Here is a 20,090-nt window from a genome sequence, read left to right on the forward strand (position 1 = left end):
CGTCTCATACCAGAATTGATCGCCGTTATGAACAAACAGGCTTGGGTAGGCTGTACTGCTAGTACTCTGCCGTATCCGTGCTGTGGTTCGTTCTGTTTGTCCGAGAGAAGAGAACGTGTGCTCTGCTCTGTGCTGTGCCTCTGTTGGCAAAGTCGATCTGCAGTCTGCTAATGCAAATGGAATTCAGTTTTGGTTCCTCTTGTCCTGTCCTGTTTGGTTCTTCGCATCCCATGCTTGCTTTTCTGTTACAAATTTGCCAACTTGCCAAAATGCTATGGTTACATTTGCTGCTGTTCTGAACTTCTGACAGTATCACACTAGTTGTGCTAGTTCAAAGAAAGCATGCATGGTTACCACACGGTCACACAGAACACACATCGCGCTCTCGACGCATCCTGATAAAGCATGGATGCATTTGTCTAGTGCACGAAGTCAGCTCCATTCCGTCAAGTTCATCCTAGCCATGGTTTGGCGACGAGGATCAACGGCGTCTTGAGCCGGACAGAGAGCCCGTACACCTCACTCAAGTCCACGGGCGGCGTCCCCACGCCGCCGCCAGTGCGCCGTCGGCGCGGCCCAGTCGAAGTGATACAGCAAGTTGGCGAGAGCGAGCTCGACAGTCGGCGCGGCGAACCCGGCGCCGGGGCACCCCCTCCTCCCGGCGCCGAACGGCACGGACCTGAAGTCCTGCCCCACCCCCACATTTGCTGTAGCTGTACTCCACCGGTGGCGCGCCGGCGCCCGCTCCGGCACGAACTCCTCCGCGCGCTCCCACACCGCGGGGTCCCGGCCGATGGCCCACGCGTTGATCACCACCCGCGTGCGCGCCGGCACGCGTCAGTGTCCTCCGTCGTCTCGCGCGGGATCAGGAGCGGCGCCGGCGCGTGCAGCCTCATCGTCTCGCTGATCACCGCCTTCAGGTACGGCATCCTGTCCAGGTGCCGGCAGCAAACACGTCCTGCTCAATTGCTCACAGAACACAGATGAATATTATTTCCTTTTTTAGAAAAAAAAAATGACGTCGAGACTGAAGAGATCATTATTGCATAACCATGACGATTGCACAAATGGATATGTACTACCATGATGATTGCCTTGATGCTGTCCGTGCCGAGCCGGAGCCCAGCTTCGTTGTCCATCTCTTTCACATCCAGCAACACGTCGACGAAATCCCGGTGATCGTCGTCGGCACCAGCGCCGTCAACATCCGGCCGGCCGTCCCCTCCAGGCCCAGGACGCCGTCTACGGCGGTGGTCCGCGATGACCCGCTCGAGCAAGCCGTCGAGCGCCTCGAAGGTGCGCCTCGTCTTGGCCTCCAGCCCGGTCAGCGTGTCGACCCACCCGAGCCACGGCGACACCTCTCGCATGGGCGTCGCGAGGAGCAGCTCCTGGAAGTCGGCGAGCACGCGCCGCAGCTTCTCGCCGCCCTCGTCGCCGTGGAGTCCGTAGTCCCCGTCCCCGAATGCCGCGCGCGAGATGATGGCCTTTGAGTAGCAGATGAGGGCGTCGCTGAGATTGACGGCGCCCGTTCCGTCGTCGCTGGCGCGGACGCGAGCGGCCAGCGCGGCGACCTCCTGCTCCCGGGCGCGGCGGAACGAGGCGGTGCGGCGCGGGCTGAGGAGGTGGACGGCGCACACGCGCCGCGCCTGGCGCCAGTACTCGCCGTAGGGCGCGAAGCCCACGTCGCGGCCGTACAGGAGGCGCTCCGCCATCAGCAGCCTGGGGACGCCCCGAGAAGGCCAGGTCCCGGGTCTTCATGGCCTCCTCCGCCGCGGCCGCCGACGACGCCACCACCGTCGGCACCCGCCGAGGCGCAGGAGCATGACGGGCCCGTGCGCCGCCGCGAGCGACCGCAGCGATCGGTGCGGCAGGCTTCCCAGTAGGTGGAGGTGGCCCAGGAGCGGCAGCCCGGGCGGCGACGGAGGCAGCCGCCGCTGGCCGTCGTCGGCGCGCTTTCTGGCGGAGGACGAGCGGCGGCGGCCGTGGTGCTGGGAGCCAAAAAGCGGCAGGTGGCTTGGGAGAGCAAGGGCTGGCCGCGACGGAGGCAAACTCTGGCTATCTCCGTGGGACGGAGAGGTGTTTCTGCCGGTGGAGAAGATGAGGAGGAGGAAGGAGAGAAGGGCAATGAGCAGCAGCAGAGCAAGCAACGCCGAGGTCACCATGGTTGCGTGCTCTGTGTTTGTCTACGAAGCAGCAGCAAACTGTGTAAGGAGAGTATATGCTTTGGCTCTCTAAGATTTTTGGAATGACTTATAATTTAAGACGGAGAGATTACTACTCTTCTTCTTTCTCCAGCGGTCCCGCCGCCTACGGCGACCTCCTCCTTCCCCTCCCCCCTCCCGCCGCCGCCATGGTCATGGGCGCCCTTGCCCCGTTCTGGTCCAGCCACCTCCGCCACCGGCAGAACCCTAACGTCGCCCTCCTTCCGTCCGAAAGCGCCGGCAGGTGGGATCGGGTTTCTGCATTCGTCGCTCGCAGAAGGAAACCACGACGTGCGATACCGCGGTCCTGCCCGCCCTCGCCCTGCAACCTGCGAGCCTTCCCAGAAGGAAACCGCGACGTCAATCACAAACCCGATCCCTCAGCCCTCGCCCTCTCGCCACCACCATCGGCGCCGCCAGCACGCACCGCCCTCGCCGGGAGCTCACTCGAATCCCCTCGAACCGACGCGCCACGACTGCCCCTCACATCGATCTCGTGAACCGAAACCGGGCGCGGCCGCCATCGCTGGATGCGGCAGCGCGTCGTTGCCACTTGAAGCACCGCGACCTCGATCGCGGGCAGGACGAAGCCGGGCAGGGCCTCCGTCGCTGGTGGCGGCAGGCGTCGTGTCCTCTTGAAGCACGACGACGACCTCGATCGCGCAAACCGATGCCGTCGTTGAAGCACCGCGTCCCCGGCAGCAGGTACGTCCCGCGATCCACCGACGGGTAAATTTGTTGGCGGCGCGTGCGTGCGTGAGTTTCCTGGGCGCGGCAGGAACCAAGCAGACGACGTCCAGGGCCAGGATCGCGAGTTCATCGTCCACGCCGCCGCCCAGGATCGCCGCACACAGAGCTGAACAACCCAACTCATCCGACGGAAGCCCAGGATCGTCAGGATTCAGGTAGAACTGTTGCTGTTGCCTGCGTTGCATTGTTGTGCCAAGTCAATTTGTCATGACCTCATTGTCGTGCAGCAACTGCATAGGCATATAGGCAGCACCAATCGACATAGTAGGCCTTATGTTAGTGAACTGAGCATTTTGTTAAGTGATCATGTTTCTGATTTTTTTTTCTTCCAGTTTCTCAAAAGTGGAAATTACTGCAGACAGGTAAATCGAAAACCATGATTTTTATTGTATGTGAAATTATTATGGATGAACTAAGAAAAAAGAGGATTCTATGCACATACCGGTTCATTTTCACTATTGAAAATCAAATAGACTTGATGCATTGATTCATACAAGAAGCAGACAAATTGATGTTGCCTTTTGCTAGGTTATGAACATTAGAGATTATGGGACAAGCAGTAGCTGTAAAGTTAAGTGTCTCTATACCAAAATAAATAGTGCTATAGGTTAGTGCCTTCGAACTCTGCACTAAGAATGAAAACTACATCTATTTTTTTTGTGATTCTGGGCTGTTAACTATTAGGGTGATTAATGTTTCATCATCTGTTCGAGTATCATACAGATCTGTTTGCATCCACGTCCATTATGTTTCAGAGTAAATTTATGAGGCCGTGTATGCATCAATATCAATCATTACCAGGAGAAGAAAGTAACACTATTGCAAGATGAATATGAATGAAATGCAACAAAGAAAAAAAAAGGGACAGGTCAAATCACACCATGAGTAAATATTCAGTCCATTCCATGGCAATTCATATGAACAAGAAATCTTTTTTGCCAGAAAACTACCATAAAAACTGAACAAACAAATCTTAGTAGATGTGACATCAAAGCCATATGCACCTTGATTCTGAAGTTGGCATGTGTTGCCACTTGCCAGTATTTTCTGTCATCAATCCCAGTTATCATCAGTGACGGTAGTTTCGTACAAATCACGCCTTTGCTCTTCTCCAACTAGAATTCCTACAATCTGCAAACACATACCCTTCTAGCTATACTGTTCTTGTTCTGCAACTACAAATATATAAACTTCTAGAACAAAAATGTAGCGATCTTCCTACACAAGGCAGCAGTTTAAATGATTGAAGTTAAAAATAGCCAAAATCCCAGTGTACTTGGAGTGCGATTTAGGGCTGAAACACACTAAGATATGTGTTCTGGGAATAATAAGTTATCTGTAATAAGATTCAACAAACAAAAAAAAAAATTCAAGATAACTGCATATGCTACTAACCTAATGTGGATAACAAACAAATCTTAGTAAATGTGGCATCAAAGCCATATTCATCAAAACTGCCAAAAAGCTTCAAAGAGGATCCCAGCACATTGGTTGTACAATGGAATTTGAAGCGTTGACTGCTATGTTCCTTCAACTGATAGAAAGCCTAATGTCAATTGATTTAACTTTGAGGGGCAAGGTTTGGGGACTGTCCAAATTCGTGTACTTACTTGCTTTGCACCAGCACGAGCACAGAACACAGAGTATTCCAGTCCCACACCCCACATCCAGCACAACCTGTAAAATGGCAAGACCCCGTCACTAAATTTCAGAAGTCTGAAAAAAAATGTAAAACACAAAACTCAAGAGGGAGTTGGGGCTGTAGCCTGCCGTGCTCGCCATGCTGCAGCACGCCGCCCGCCGCTTCGCCATTGCTCTAGGTCAACCCCACAGCAGTTTTTTTTGGCGGGTGGCGTAGGAGCGGGAAACAGACGGAATGGGGGAGCGGCCGCGGGCGAGCTCGAGGAGCGTCGGATTCTTGATGTCAAGCGGCCTGTGCCCGGGGGCGAGCTCGAGGGACCACTCCGACCAAACTGCCCGCCGCACGCTCGCGCCAGGCACGATGTGTGCAGAGCGAACAAAACGCCGCCCGCCACTCGCTCCCTCCGAATGCTTTTTGCGTCGATCCCACCGGCCACACGCTCGCGGAGCCGCCGCTCTGCCCGCCGGCTGCGCCGCCCGCTCACTCTTTAGCCTGGTTTATTTTTTTCATTTCTTTTTTTGTTTCTTAATTAGCTTCCAGCTTTCAGCTAACTGCTTTTAGTACTTCTTGTAAGCACTTTATTAATTTTCAATAAATTTCAGTAGGGGCTTGCCCCTCCTGTCTTCTTCTTCTTAAAAAAAAACTCGATTTGTGGAGACCGGAGACAGAGAAGAGAGAGAGAGAGAGAGGGAGGAGGACTGAAGGAGCACCCGTTGCCTGTTGGAGAGAAATGGGCAGCCAGATAAAGGTTGCAGAGCAACAAGGCGGCCCGTTCGGCTCGCTGAAATTTAGCTGAATTGGCTCTGAATTGTTATTAGAGAAAAATACCGTTTCAGTTAAAAAATCAAACTGAATAGTGCGGATTATAAGATAAGCCGAACGGAGCCATATATATGAAACTTTATAAAGACAAACTCATACATGGAAACTCAAAACCTGAACCTTGAAATCACCTGGTAGAAATTCGTAAAGACAAGATAGCTCTTTTGAGAGACATTGAGTTCTTATCTCTACCCCTATAATACGCCACTTTAAATTATCCTACAGCCACCAAACAAATGCCACATCTATAGTTATAACCTAAACTACGTCCACTCCACGAAACGCACATAGATAAAGATCACATTAAAAACGTACGCACCGGATTAACTCTTACTTGTTCTCTCTCCTTACTCAACCACATCCGACGGTCCTACCTCTTTCGATGTGCCTTGCCCCAGCAACCGCCCGCGCCCCTGCCCCAGCGACGTGAGACCGCGGCACCCCGACGCGAGATCGTGCCCCCGGCCCAGCGACGCCTGCAGCCTCCGAGGCTCCGCCGGCATGTGCGGAACCCGCGGCCATCACTCAGACTGCCGCCGCGGCCACCCAGGCCGAACGACGAGGCGAATAGCCGGCCGTCCGTGCCGTCCAGGAGGTACGACATGCACTTCTTGGCGTCCAACTTCATCAGGCGGCGCGCCTGCGTCCGCCCTCCTCCTCTCGCCCCCGCGCGCCGCCGCGGCCTCGCGACCCTCGGTCGATGACGTTCCCGACGGCCTCTTTCCCTTTCCCTCTCCATCTGCATCTCCCCTCCAAATCCTTCCGCATAGCCTCGATGATGGCGGCTGCATTGGCCCACGGCACCAGGAGACCAAAGGCCCGAGGAAAGAAGACGCGCCTCCATGGTGCCCTCCTGCGCGACGCATGCGTTGTAGGCCATCAGGGCCTCCCGCGTCCTACACGGCAGCAGAGGCCGCAGCCGCATCCGCACCACCAGGAGACCAAAAGGCCCGAGGAAAGAAGACGTGCTCTCCATGATGCCCTCCTGCGCGCTGCCTGCGTGGTACGTACGCCATCAGGGCCTTCGCGTCTTGCACGGCGGCAGAGGCCATAGCCGCATACTCTGATCCCTCTCCACGTATAAAAAAATTCAGTCTTTTTGCTGCAGGTGCTATGCACGGCTTCCCCACAGGGCAACCAACTGCCACAAGAAGTCCGGGCACAGCAATGAGGTGAGAACCATCAGTTTTACTTGTTCATTCAATAATTTAATTTGTTAGATCGTAAATAGACTATATATGTCACTTTTCATGCTCATTGGTTTTAGTTGATGTTGATGCGCTGTCCATGTTTCTAGGTTTGTTTAGTCGTCTTATACAATACTTTGTTTGAGAGTTATTGTCAAGGTCATTGCATTGGCATCCCTGCTTTGAGTAGTCGTTTCTTTTAGATTTTCTTGTCAGAATAATTGGATTACGGGTCATCAAGTGTACTTTTGCCCCTTCGTTTGTATATTCTTGGGTTTAAGTGATCATAATTTTTTTTTGCTTTTCCAGTCATAGTATCTATAACAAAATAGACTTTTAATTGATGATGAGTTTACTGCTCTGCATACTATATCTGCAGTCATACTTCAATTACTGTCAGTACATTTGCCATTTGGTCATTCTTTCATCTAATCTGTGTCCTTTGATTTTTCAGTTGAGGTCAAAGAAAAGGTCATTGACCAAGATTGGTGAAAAATGATCGCTGGAGAGCCTTGTCATGCATGACGCATCAGATGGAATTTTAGGTGCTTAATTAATGGACTTTACTTTGATTTTGGCTCCTTTGATGAATGAAGTTGTAGTAGGATAAAGTGTGTTGCAATTAGTAGAGATGTTTCTATATATAATAATAATTATTATATTCATTGGACATAAGTGAGATATATCTACATGTATATGGCAGGATATCATAGTGCGGTTCTTTGCTGCGGTTTGCTTGCTCGCGTCCACCACCGTGTGTCTGATCCACGTGTGATGCCCCTGTGAGATATCTCTACATGTATATGGTAGAATATCATAGCACAGTTCTTTGCTACGGTTTATTTGCTAGCTCGCGTCCACCACCGTGTGTCCAATCCGCGTGTGATGCCCTCGGCATAAACCCGCCATGCTTCTTAATTATCATCAAGTTCCTCATCAAGCTAACCAGAGGGAGGAGGATCCTCGAAACATGCTCGATTATAGCCTCATAAATACACTGCCATCTAATTTACACAGTCCAGATGGCATTTACTGATTTACAAATTTTAGAAGTCCTCATGGAAATACTGTTTAAAATATGGTATGCCTAAACAGTTAATTTGGCTCGCTCTTGAGGGGCAAGAATTGATGCATTTGCTTAATTGTTAAATTGTATGTACAAATATCAATTACGTTTTTAAGCCTCTTGAAACTTGCTTACCAAAGTTTGTCCTTAATTATGTTTGCTTGCTATTTGGTTAAAATTTATTTTACCATGGAACATAATTTATAAAGTGTGCGTATATAATTCTTCTATTGTGAATAAAGTTTTATGATACACGTGAGTGCCGCACGTGCAGTTGATACTCAAACCTGCTCACTGAATTTGTTTTCCCTATCCAAATAGCCTCTATCCATTAATGTTATGATCAATGGCACTGCATGCATATTTTGTATCCATCTACATATAAATAACTGGTCTGTAGCTCTGTTATATTTTGCTCTAGTTCAGTAAATGTATATTTGATTTTACTCCTTGACTCCAATATGCTGCCTGCTCTGTATTTAACTGAATGTTCGTGTAGCTCATGGTGATCTCGCTTGTGCAGGAGTACGTCTTCAAGTACAAGGTAACATTAGGCAGGTCAAGAGCATACGGTTCATGTAGCTGCCAAACATGAAACTTGTCGACAAGAGCACCATGGAAGTGGAGTTCGACAAGAAGGATGACAAGGGGTTTGTGAAGGAAGCACTAGAGAGGTACCTAGACCTAGCAAACATGCGCAAGTGAGTTCATTGAGTTCTTTACCAAAAGATTATGCAAGGTCGCAAATTGTGTTTGTTCTTCTTACAATTGTTTCTGTTGCATACAATATACTAAATGAAAAATGTGACAATTTATTGAGTTGCTGTAGCATCTTTGTGATGTGTTTTCTTGTGTTTGTCAGTGTTTGCAAACCTGACTTAGCTAATAATGTGACTCTGTTTTTTATATTTTTTTACAAAATTTATTTATCTTGTTTTGTATTTTACCGTAGCATTAGCACGGTAATACACTCCACGTGGAACGGCGCACGGTGTGGCTCGGCACCTTCGGCAGGCAGCGGGGTGCGACGCGCGGACAAGGAGATCTTCGTGTTGGTGGAGCCCGCGACGCCGGTGCGGCTGCACGGAGGGGACGCCGTGCCCGGGGACTCGCCAGGACAACGGTGGACTGGCCGAATGTTGCCGTTGCGTTAGCATGGGCACTATACTAGTATTGATAACAGTATTGTACTGCTATGCAGTGTATGCATTGGATGTAGTTGATATTTTCATTTATTTTGCTTCTGAATTTCAGTTTCAGAAAAAAAAACAATAAGTTATCACGTTGAATCGATAGACAGATATCTAGCTGAACACGTTGACTTGATTTCAATACTGATTTTTATTATGTGCTTTAAGTACGAATTGCAATTTATATTAACTATTGCACTATTTCTATTATAGATTCTTACAAATGGAAAATAATTCTCATGCGCCGCTAGAGACAAGACTAATAGTTTATATTAACTATATGTTTCCACCAAGTCGCAGCACCTCAGTTCCGGCCTTGACCAGCACACGCTGCCGCCGTCGCTGGATAGAACGAGGATATCTTTAAATAAAAAATTATCCGTGAAAAAAAGCATTTTTATAATATAGATGAGTAACTAGCTTAGAGTCACCGTTGCTTGCAATCTCAACTAGTTATATTAAAGAAAGTCGAGACTAGACGCTGCAACAAGTCAAGGACAACCACAACCTTAAATGTTGTTACCAAGAAAACAAAACACAGAGCTAACAACTGAAAGCAACCCAACGAGTGCAACATTTTTCTACACTTAGTACGAGGAGATATAGACGTAGCATCATGCATCAATAATCAAGCCGGTCTTAGCAATGTTTCTACTTATTTATTATAGCGCCACATCAACAAAAATAATGAGGTGACATGAAAATTAAAAGGAGGGAGAGGAAATGAGTTTCATCCTATGAACCTAGTGAATTGAACTCTAATGAAACTTATATTGACAGATTGTGGCTTCATCCCAATGTTTTTTTTTGGCTAATCTCATATGGCTCACATCTTCATTGTGCACCACGCCTCCCATGTTTATCATGCACTATATGTAATTTATTTTACATATGCGCCCCCCCCCCCCCCCCATGTTTATCACACGAACATTGAAGTAAATTAAACTATTTTGGTTAACATTTTCTATGCTAGTCCTTAATTTAGATAGTATTATCAGTGGCTATATTATTTATATGGCACATTTGATCATAAAATCACGTAACAATTTAATACTGTGACTAGTATATGAAATTGTGAGATGAAAGTGTGCACTGAGAGATGCTATTTCATTCATCAAACCAATCCTATAAAACCGATGTGGCAAAACCCATGTGGCACTCCTGAAAACTAGCGCAATAATAAAACTCACTATTGAGATTGGACATCAGATCCAATGAGACATCCAAAACTCTATTAAGGGCTTCTTTGGCAGGGCTCCGACGGCTCCGGCTCCCGCCCCTGTTCACCTGTCGGCCGTCCACGGACCGACATGGTGCTACTGTTCACCGGAGCCGTTTTTCTCTCTTCTCCTTTCCTCTCTCACAGACACCGCCGGAGCCGGAGAAGCTCGTTTTTCGGGCTCCGCGGCTCCGGCTCCCCTGGCACCTATCGACCCGTGGGCAGCCGACAGGTGCGGGAGCCGGAGCCGCCGGAGCCCTGCCAAAGAGGCCCTAAGATGAGATTTCAAGGTGTCTTCATCCATACCTGAAATCTTCTTGTTGCTTCATGCGATTCAAGCTAGTGTTTTTTGTCTGCAACTTTGGCATGATCTTTGAAGGAAGGTCACCATGAAAGTAGGCCAGTCTAATAGTGGTGGTGACGAATATGGGACATGGGGTAGCTTGCAAGCCAGGCCACCGTCAAATCAGGGTCTCTAAAAGCATCTTCAGGAGACTACCTAAATAGACTAACTATTCTATTTCTATGTAGTGGAGGTAAAAAAACCCCACTCCAGCAAACTACCTACTGGACTACCTAAATTTGTTGGTCCAACAAATTCCCCCTCCCACTGCCTACTTCATTTTGGGCCAACAAATGGCTACCTGTCTTGTCTTATCTTATCTGATACTCTTATAAAATAAAATTCCACTACTATATTTCTCTACAATTCTATAAAGCCACTTCATCCTAAGAGTCCCACCATCTCACTAACCCACACGGCTTCTCTCCCATCTGTCTATCGGTTAGTACGAAACCATGCATGGTCTGTCTCTTTGCTTCCCCTCCCATCGCCACTCCTTCAGTTGCCACTAACGGCTCCATTTTCCATACACAATCGATGCCAATTAATTAATGTATTAATGTGAAAAATCCAAGAGTCACATCATCCTCATCGGATCAGGTGGTAGCATAGGTAGCAATCGATGGCAATTAATGTATTAATGTAAAAAAATCAAGAGTAGGATCAGGTGGTGGCACTATAAAAAAACATTTATAGCAACGCTCTTTTTTTTTAAACGGCTCTATATTGAGTAACTCCTACAAATAGTGTCCAAACGAGCTGCCCCTACAAATTTATTTATAAGGGCTGTTGGTGTTATCTGCCGCCCCTACAAATGACTCGATTTGTAAGGGCGGAAGCCGTCCCTACAAATAGAAACTGAATAGTAAAAATTAATCACCAAAATTTGAATTTTTTCAAACAATCTTAGATGGAGAAATGATTAAAATAAAAGTTGTAAATCTCAAAAGTTATGAAACTTTGTTGTTTATAATTTTTTCATTTGAAATCATTTAGTACTTCAAAGTACTGTTTGAAATTCAATTTTGAAATTATTGAAGAACTCTGATTTCTCTTTTTAACCTCTGCCTAAAACTTGTAACTAGTCTTTCTTTCTCATACTAACTTTAAATTTGATAAATTTTTTTTCTAAAATTTTAAAATAATGCTCTATCAATTTATTGTGTTTTACAGCTATTATTTTTGTACATCTTTTCATGTGACTTTGTTTTATCTATTTGAAATTTGAATTTCAAAAAATGGTAACTTCAAACATCATTTTGAAATATTAAATGATTTCAGTTGAAAAAGTCATACACATAAAAGTTGTAGAACTCATCAAGATCTATAACTTTTATTTCGGTTATTTCTTCATCCGATAAAGTGGTAGTAACATTATTTATAAAATTTACACATCTCTCTTATAGTTTCATAAAAAAATTAGGAGTGCCACATCGGTGGGGGCCTCCACGGGGTAAATTTTTTTTCCCTATTTTTTGGGTCTTGAATCATGATTTCTGGAAAATAATTTGTAGGGTCCACTCAATATCCAGCCACCTCTATAAATTTTCAGTCGCCCCTACAAATACGATTTGTAGGGACGTCTGGCCAACCACCCCCTACAAATCAACGGTTTGTAGCAACGCTGTGGTAGGGCTGGCTGACAAAACCGTCTCTATAAATCCATTTGAGCTTCCACTGTAGTAGTGTGGGCTGGTGGTTAGCGGGACTATAAATCGCTACTCCTAGCCTAGGATATATTTATTCATCCACTAAACTGTCCAAAGAGATCAGGTGGTGGGTTGTTGGATTCAAGCGTTGATCTATCGCTCTACCTCTCTAATTTTGTTTTTTTTTTTCTCTTTTTCTCTTCCAAAGGATAGACAACGGGAGAGATAGTTTATTCGCTTATTGGTTTTAGCCAGAGCTTATCAGCCAACTAATAGTGTTTTTCTCTTACAACAAACCAGCACCAGCCGAGCTTATCAGCTCAGAAACCAACCAACGAACAGGACCATAAGTGCTCCAAAGAGCTCCTGGCTGCCACAGCAAGTAAGCGGCAGCAGTGGAGGAGCCACATCATGGAAGAGGGACCAAGGTAGCCAGCTACTACCTTTTATAGATCATTTTCAATAGGTATGGGCAATGAAGTCACGCATATGCAGAAAGATGTTCAGCTTGTTCGCTTGGTCGTAAACGATCGTAAATTTTCAGTCAGAATAATATTTTTCTCTCACACTAAATTAGCCAGCAGTAATAATTTACGATCATATACGATCGTATCAGCACCAGCCGAACAGGCTGGTCGACCATAGGACAGGCCAGCGGGAGATGGCATCATGGGTAGTGTAGCGCGGCATCGTGCATGGTGTTGCGCAACGTGGAAGGACAACACCAAGCCACAGGAATCATAATCGAGACGCAAACACACAATGACAGTTGTCATGTGAGAGAAATCCAGGCAAGGACATGGAAGGACAGTAGGGATGAAAATGGATCGGATACGGACGGATATCACCGATATTACATTTGTTTTTATATTTCTGTCCGGATTCGGATTCGAATACTGATAGTGTCAACTATGTCGGATAGGATACGATTGGATATCGACATCATAAATATGCGATTTGAGTATTCGGATACGGATACGGTATCGGATGTTGGATATCCGGACTCGGATACGGACAGATCTCAACCCCTCTAAACGGATTCGGTTTCGAATACGGTCGGAAAATATCCGTACCGTTTTCATCCCTAAAGGACAGAGAGTGGGTGTGGATGGAGCTGCTTGCTGCCTTCATAGGTAGATTTTTTTTAATTTTAATCCTTTTTTTAATATAATTTTAAATCTAAAACTGTCAGTTTTTTTAAACACTTTTGGCCACGCCTATTGCCCTGGCGCGGCCAAATGCATGTGTCGCGCCATGCATGGTGGCGCGGCAGAGGGTTGACGTGGCGGCGACCAAGAGCGCTGACCACTGACGGGGCAGGGCCTGCCACGCCACCGATCTTGGCGCGGCACTGCCGCGCCCTAATCCGTGGCGCGGCAGAGGCCGGGAATCTTGCCGTGCAGCGCAGTGACAAGAAAGGAGGCGCCTGAGCGCAATGAAATCGACAGTAGCAGCAGGCGCCTCGAAGTCGAAAATGAAATTTATCTAGGCGTCTTGACTACTGCATCTACTGTATCTACTGCATGATTTGACAACACATGCATGCGTTGCACAGAGCAGCTACTGTAGACACAACCACACATGCATGCTGTAGTACTAGCTACTGTGTTGAGCTATGCACTTGCCACCTTTGGCAAGACAAGTTGGGCTGTGTTTAGTTTCCAAAAAAAAATTCAAAAAGTGCTACAGTAGCCATCACAACGAATCTTGCGATAAGTGTATGGAGCATTAAATGTAGACGAAAAAAACTAATTGCACAGTTTGGTTGGAAATCGTGAGACAAACATTTTGAGCGTAATTAGTCCATGATTGAACACTAATTGCCAAATAAAAACGAAAGTGCTACAGTAGCCAAATTCCTAAATTTCACTAACTAAACACAGTTGGTTGAGAGGCCAGCACGTCACAGCACACTGGACGTCACAGTTGGTTGAGAGGCCAGCACGTCACAGCACACCGGACGTCCAGTGATTCTCTTAAGTTTGTGATATCGTTTGGGAAGCAATAAAATTTGAATCTCTGTTTGAGCAGGCAACCATGCTTCTACGATACTCCATTTGTTCTGGTTCTGAACAAGTATGACCTTTTCGAGGAGAAGATCAACCGCACGCCCATCTCTAGCTGTGAGTGGTTCAATGACTTCTGCCCGGTGCGGACGAACCACAACAACCAGTCGCTGGCTCATCAGGCAACCACTACATCGCCATGAAGTTCAAGGACTTGTACTTTGCACAACAGAACTGAGATGAGCTCCTCCCCGTTCATCAGAGCGGAATGAGATGGCGGGCACTTGCTAACTGATTTTATTTTAGCTGATTTCGTGTGTGGTACATACAGACACAAAAATCAATCATTATCAGTGTATATTATTTAATTGATTTGCTTATTCGTATCGTAATTGGTATTGGTTGTGTATTTTAGTGCTAAGGCATATAAGACTCAAGAATGTGTTGTTAGTACTGTTGTTGTTAACTGTTGGTGCATTGTATTTACCAGTACTAATTTTACCTAGCTGGCAGATACAGAGAAGACAAAATGTATGTCCCTTGGACTAGCAGAATCATTGATTGAAACATCAGCGTACACATATCCTGTTTAAAATTGAGCTTGTGATTTTTTGAGCAGTGACCACACATCCTGTTTAAAATTGGGTTTGTGAATTTTTTACTAGTGCCCGGTGTGCTGTGACGTGCTGGCCTCTCAACCAACTTGTCTTGCCAAAGGTGGCAAGTGCATAGCTCAACACAGTAGCTAGTACTACAGCATGCATGTGTGGTTATGTCTACCGTAGCTGCTCTGTGCAACACATGCATGTGTTGTCAAATCATGCAGTAGATACAATAGATGCAGTAGTCAAGACGCCTAGATAAATTTCATTTTCGACTTCGAGGTGCCTGCTACTGCTGTCGATTTTATTGCGCTTAGGCGCCTCCTTTCTTGTCACTGCGCTGCACGGCAAGATTCCCGGCTCTGCCGCGCCACGGATCAGGGCGTGGCAGTGCCACGCCAAGATCGGTGGTGTGGCAGGCCCTGCCCCGTCAGCGGTCAGCGCTCTTGGTCGCCGTCACGTCAGTCCTCTGCCGCACCACCATGCATGGCGCGGCATAGGCATTTGGCCGCGCCAGGGCAATAGGCGCGGACAAAAGTGATAGTTTTAAAAAAACTGACAGTGTTAGATTTAAAATTATATTAAAAAAAGGGTAAAAATGAAAAAAAATCCATAGGTACCATATATGTACTATCTGAACTAAGAACTAGGTCTATTGCCATGTGTAATTTTGGTCTATCTTATGGTCCAAAGAAACTAGATTCACATGTGTTCTTGGTTGCATAAGAAGCCAAAATCAAATAGTGAGAACTATCACTCAAGTAAATCATCCTTAAAAAGCAACAAATTTCCGCAGCAACACGTGAGGAATCGTCTAGTTTTCTCGTTCGTCTGTTTTCCTCCCTGCGTGACTCTTTCTTCTTCCCGAGCACTCGATCCGCCGCAGAGCGCGGCCATCCCTGACGCGGGAGGCAGCGCGGCGGCAGTCCCTGCACGATGCCTCATCTTCCCGCATAGGTGTGGCGGCCATCCTTGATCTTGGCATGACGAGGTCGAGCCGTGATTCCATGGCCACATGCCTCCCCGCGACCTCCAATGGACTCCCCTCCCCGACACAACCTCCGACGGACTCCCCTCCCTAATGCGACCTCTAGCGACTCCCCTCCCCGGCGGCCCGCTCCTGGCCGAGTTCATCAATTGCCAAAGAGAGAGGATGACATGTGGGTTCCACATGTCATTAACTGCTATAATGAGTTTAAGAGTCATTGAAACGACCTGATTTCCGCGAAGGGAAATCCACAGAGTCAAAGTGTATTATGACCATTGTAGATCATATTACCCAAATTCTAGTCGAATACCACATCCGTACAATGATAATATCAGAGTACATAAAGTGCGGAATTACATAAATTATTACATCGCCGCATAGGCGGAATCAAAGGTAGCATTCATCCAGAACAGCTTGGAGATAAGATCGCCAAAACTCGAGCGTAGGAACAAATCCCTCAACCGTCAAACTCCCTAGAGCTATACTCCTTAGCAGAACCTATGTGCCAAAGTTTATCAGTACGATTTGTACTGGCCACTCCCACCCTATGGGCTATGCTTTGTGGAAATTGGATGTAAGTTGGATATAATTAAAAGGAACCTATAAGGCTAGGGTTTCCTATGTATTAGCATATCAAGTATATAATAGTATAGTCAAGTTTTAACACCATCCCCACACACATTCCATTCCATTTCCGTCCAGAGCCAGATTTTGATCCTGGGATCGATATACCACCATCTCCATATCATCACCATACCATCGCTCAGTCGACATGCCAACTCCCTCTCAGCATTATCTCATGGCCCGTAACCCCTGGCTACGACCGACACTCTCTCACGGGGGAAGAAGAGAAGGACTCATCTCACTATCTAGTTTAAGCGAAACCCAGGAAAGGTCCATAGCCGACTAGTCGGCATATGTATCGATCGATCAACCATACACTCTACAGAGGTTTTACATAACCACAAGATCTGCCTTCTTCGCTGACCGTCGTCAACTGAGCTGATTCCGACCGCTTGCTAGGATAATGTCACTCTACCATTCAGCCCTGGTACACCCCAAGTCTAGTCTAGGGTGGCTAAAACTGTGAGTCATGAGCCGAGTCCACAAGGTCTCCATGAAGTCTCGAAAGGGTGTGGGGGAAATCCTCCGCGCCCCATACCTCCTTGCACTGTCCGCTATCAACCTAGCAGTAGTGGTAATATCCTACCAAGTAGTCCGGCCGTGCCTCACCATATAGGGCGAGTGGTACGTAAGGCTTCCCGGTGAGTCTGAGTACTAGTAAGTCCTTAGAGATGACCAAGCCAGAATGTCTTCATCAGAGTTTTACCGTGCCACCACAGCACCTCCACCCCGGGCTCCTTCCATCATAGGTTCACACCCAGGGCCACCTCATATCACCATTTACCCACCACAGGTATCCATTCCAGGGGTGCCCAGGTAGCACCTCACGGCAAGACTTGCCCTAGGCTCATCGTATACTCCAACTTGGTCGACACAACCCTCACCCTCCACACACCCAAGTCACACACGTAGCACTCTCCCTAAGGTCTAGATAACTCCAGTTTCCACCACACATCAATATAGTATATATAAGCGTAGTAGAAATAATAAGCAGTGAAATATAGCAGCAAGCGTGTGACTAGTCTAACAACAGGGTGAGCAGGGGTAAGGTTGCGTCAAGGTAAAGGCCATCAAGAAAGCATACTAGCATGCAAGTCCTATCATAGTGTGAAAATAACGATAAAGTAAGGCAATAGCAGTTCTATATTAGCCATGCATAATAGGTGCTACGAGATTGGGTGGGATGTGGCACTTTCAGTGTAGTCGTCTCCGTACTCCTCACGGTACTCTTGGTCCTCGTCCGTCTGGTTCTCCTCCGAGTCTGCAAACGATCGCATTATAGTCATGTTAGCGACGTCTATAGAATAGCACAAAGAAGCAATGAAAATTCAAAGGAGCCAAATGCACACAAACATGGGTCCATTGCGTAGAGCTCAATTTTTAGATGAATTTTGGTCATGTTTTCATATTTTTCTGAGTTCGTATGAATTAGTTATGAATTTCCGAAGTTTAAATCATTTCTAAAAATGGGAAAAGGCTGAATTAATATCGTGCTGACATGTGTCACGCTCCTGTTGGTCCACGTGGCATGCTGACATCAGCATGAAGTCAGCATGATGTCATCGTCTCGGTTCTGGTACTGACAGGTGGGGTCCCGCTGATGTCATCATGACGTCATCTACGTCATCAGCTACTGACAGGTGGGACCAGGGGCTCTTGGGTCACTGACATGTGGGTCCGGTCAGAGTCAACATCAAGTCAACAGGCGAGTCAACGGTCAACGGATCACAGTCACTAACCGGTGGGGCCAGAGCTGCTGACGTCAGCAGTTGACGTTATCACGACGTCAGCAGGTGGGTCCCGCATGGCGGTGTCACTGACAAGTGGCCTCGGTCAACGGTCAATGTTGACTGGTCAATGGTCAATACAGGCCGGGCCTCAACTGGGCTGGTTGGGCCTGGATTTGGGCCAGGCTTGGCCCGCCATGTGGCACGTGTTGGTGCGGTCATGTCATGACCCTGGGCCTCTACTGGGCTCTGGTCCACCGATCCGGTGCATGGTGGACTATGTGGTGTTGGTTCATGGACCGCAGACACGGTCTACATAGTCCGGGTCCACCGATCCTTCTCCGTTTGGTTCACCAGGACCGGGTGCACGCATACGTGAACCAGGCGGGGAGAATTCCCCATCGTCCTCGACGCTCCCACCGGCGGTGAGCTCACTGGTGAGCCTCTCGGGTGGTACTAGTGCGCGATTAAGGTAGGCAAAAGCATCGCCAAGCCTCAGTGAGTGCAGTGGTGGGGTCAAGGTGGCAGCTGGGGCTTCCTAGGGTTCTGGCCACGGTGAACGGCGGCGTGGGTTCGTCGGCGTGTATGGACAGGGCTACAGTGGTAGCGAGAGCCTAGTTGGAGGAGCGTGTGAGCTCCACGGTGCTTCTACGACCATGGTGGGCATGTTGAAGGAGCTCCTGGTGCTCCTAGTGGCTCCGACCACGGTGGGGGGGCAAAGCGGAGGTGGTGGCGCTCCGACGAGGTGCGGTGCGGCAACGTAGGGCTTCGGTGGGCTTCTTCCTCGGCTAAGGTGAGCACGGTGTGTCTCTCATCATTTAGGGTTTGGGAAAAAATGTGCATTCAAAAGTGCTACATGTTATGTTCTTTTAAAGGAAACAATCAAGAGAGCTACCATCCTTTTATTATCTTAGGGCAGTCCCAATGGTGCATTGATGATGGTTTCTATCCTCATTAAATGACTTGCCACGTAGGCAAAACGCTGACATGGCAATGTAATTAATGAAGAAAGAGAGTAAAAATCATAGAAATTATTTCTTCATGAAGAAATCAGGTCTACTCTTGACCCAATGCACCAAGAAACTATGAAATCGCTATTGGGGAGAAACCACCAGTTTCTAGGGAGCTCGTGTCGCACTCCCATTGGAGGAAGAAGATAGAGTTGGGAGAGAGAAAGAGAAAATAATTACTTGCTATTGTTGTCCGGATGCGAGCAGCAAAGAGAATTGCCACTTAACCTTAGAAGAGTGCAGGGCCAGCTGCGCCTTATGCAAACCCATATGCTAGCTTGCCATCGATTCGCTTAATGATCGATGCAACGAGTTCAGGGTTGGCCGTACATACAGCGTTCCTAATAAAACTATCGTCGCTTCGGTTTAATTTGGAGAAAAAATAAAGTACATCGATTCGGTGTATATTTCTTGCACTTGGACTCGGTCCTTTGTTTCAAATTGTAATAACACTATCCTAGATCTGGACATCACTGCCGGTTCAAAAACCCACTTCACTGTCGGATTTTGAACCGACAGTGGTATACCGGCAATGATGGGGGTTGGCATCACTGTCGGTTCTTAAAAACCGACACTGATCTACAGAAAACAGTGTCCTAGCTCTACCCGACAGTGTCCAGTTGAAACACTGCCGGTTTATAGTGCCAACCGACAGTGATGGTTGCTTTAAGAGTGTCGGTTCTTGGCTCAAGCCAGCAGTGTTGAGCAAGCATACACTGTCGGTTCATGGATCAAATCGACAGTGTTGTAGTAAATATCAGTCTCGGTTCATGGATCAAACTGACAGTGTTCTTGTAACTATCAGTGTCGGTTCATGGTTCAAGCCGGCAGTATTGAGCAAGACAACACTGTCGGTTTATTTCTAACCAGCAGTGATGGTTATGACAACACTGCTGGTTTGTTGCTAACCGGTGGTGATGGCCCGTTCGTATTTTATTGTTTTATAATTTATTTTAATTTATATTTTTTCGTGGAATCGGGTTTCACTTTATATACGCTACGTAGACGACAGGTCCATCAATATTAAACATTACAAATGTTACGATTACAATTCAAATGTTCTT

General features: G+C 47.4%; 1 long non-coding RNA gene and 1 pseudogene across 1 annotated transcript; one reads left to right on the forward strand and one right to left on the reverse strand.

Annotated features, from left to right (window-relative positions):
* Positions 1–302: 302 nt before the first annotated feature.
* Positions 303–2,190, reverse strand: LOC136461498 (cytochrome P450 71A1-like; annotated as a pseudogene).
* Positions 2,191–4,444: 2,254 nt separating this feature from the next.
* On the forward strand, positions 4,445–9,277 carry LOC136461499 (uncharacterized). The gene is made up of 5 exons (XR_010760342.1): positions 4,445–6,418; positions 6,524–6,587; positions 7,057–7,147; positions 8,192–8,369; positions 8,621–9,277. It is a non-coding gene; the product is annotated as an uncharacterized lncRNA (long non-coding RNA).
* The last annotated feature ends 10,813 nt before the right edge of the window (positions 9,278–20,090 follow it).

Source organism: Miscanthus floridulus, chromosome 6 (assembly GCF_019320115.1).
Source record: "Miscanthus floridulus cultivar M001 chromosome 6, ASM1932011v1, whole genome shotgun sequence".
NCBI classification, from domain to species: Eukaryota; Viridiplantae; Streptophyta; class Magnoliopsida; order Poales; family Poaceae; genus Miscanthus; species Miscanthus floridulus.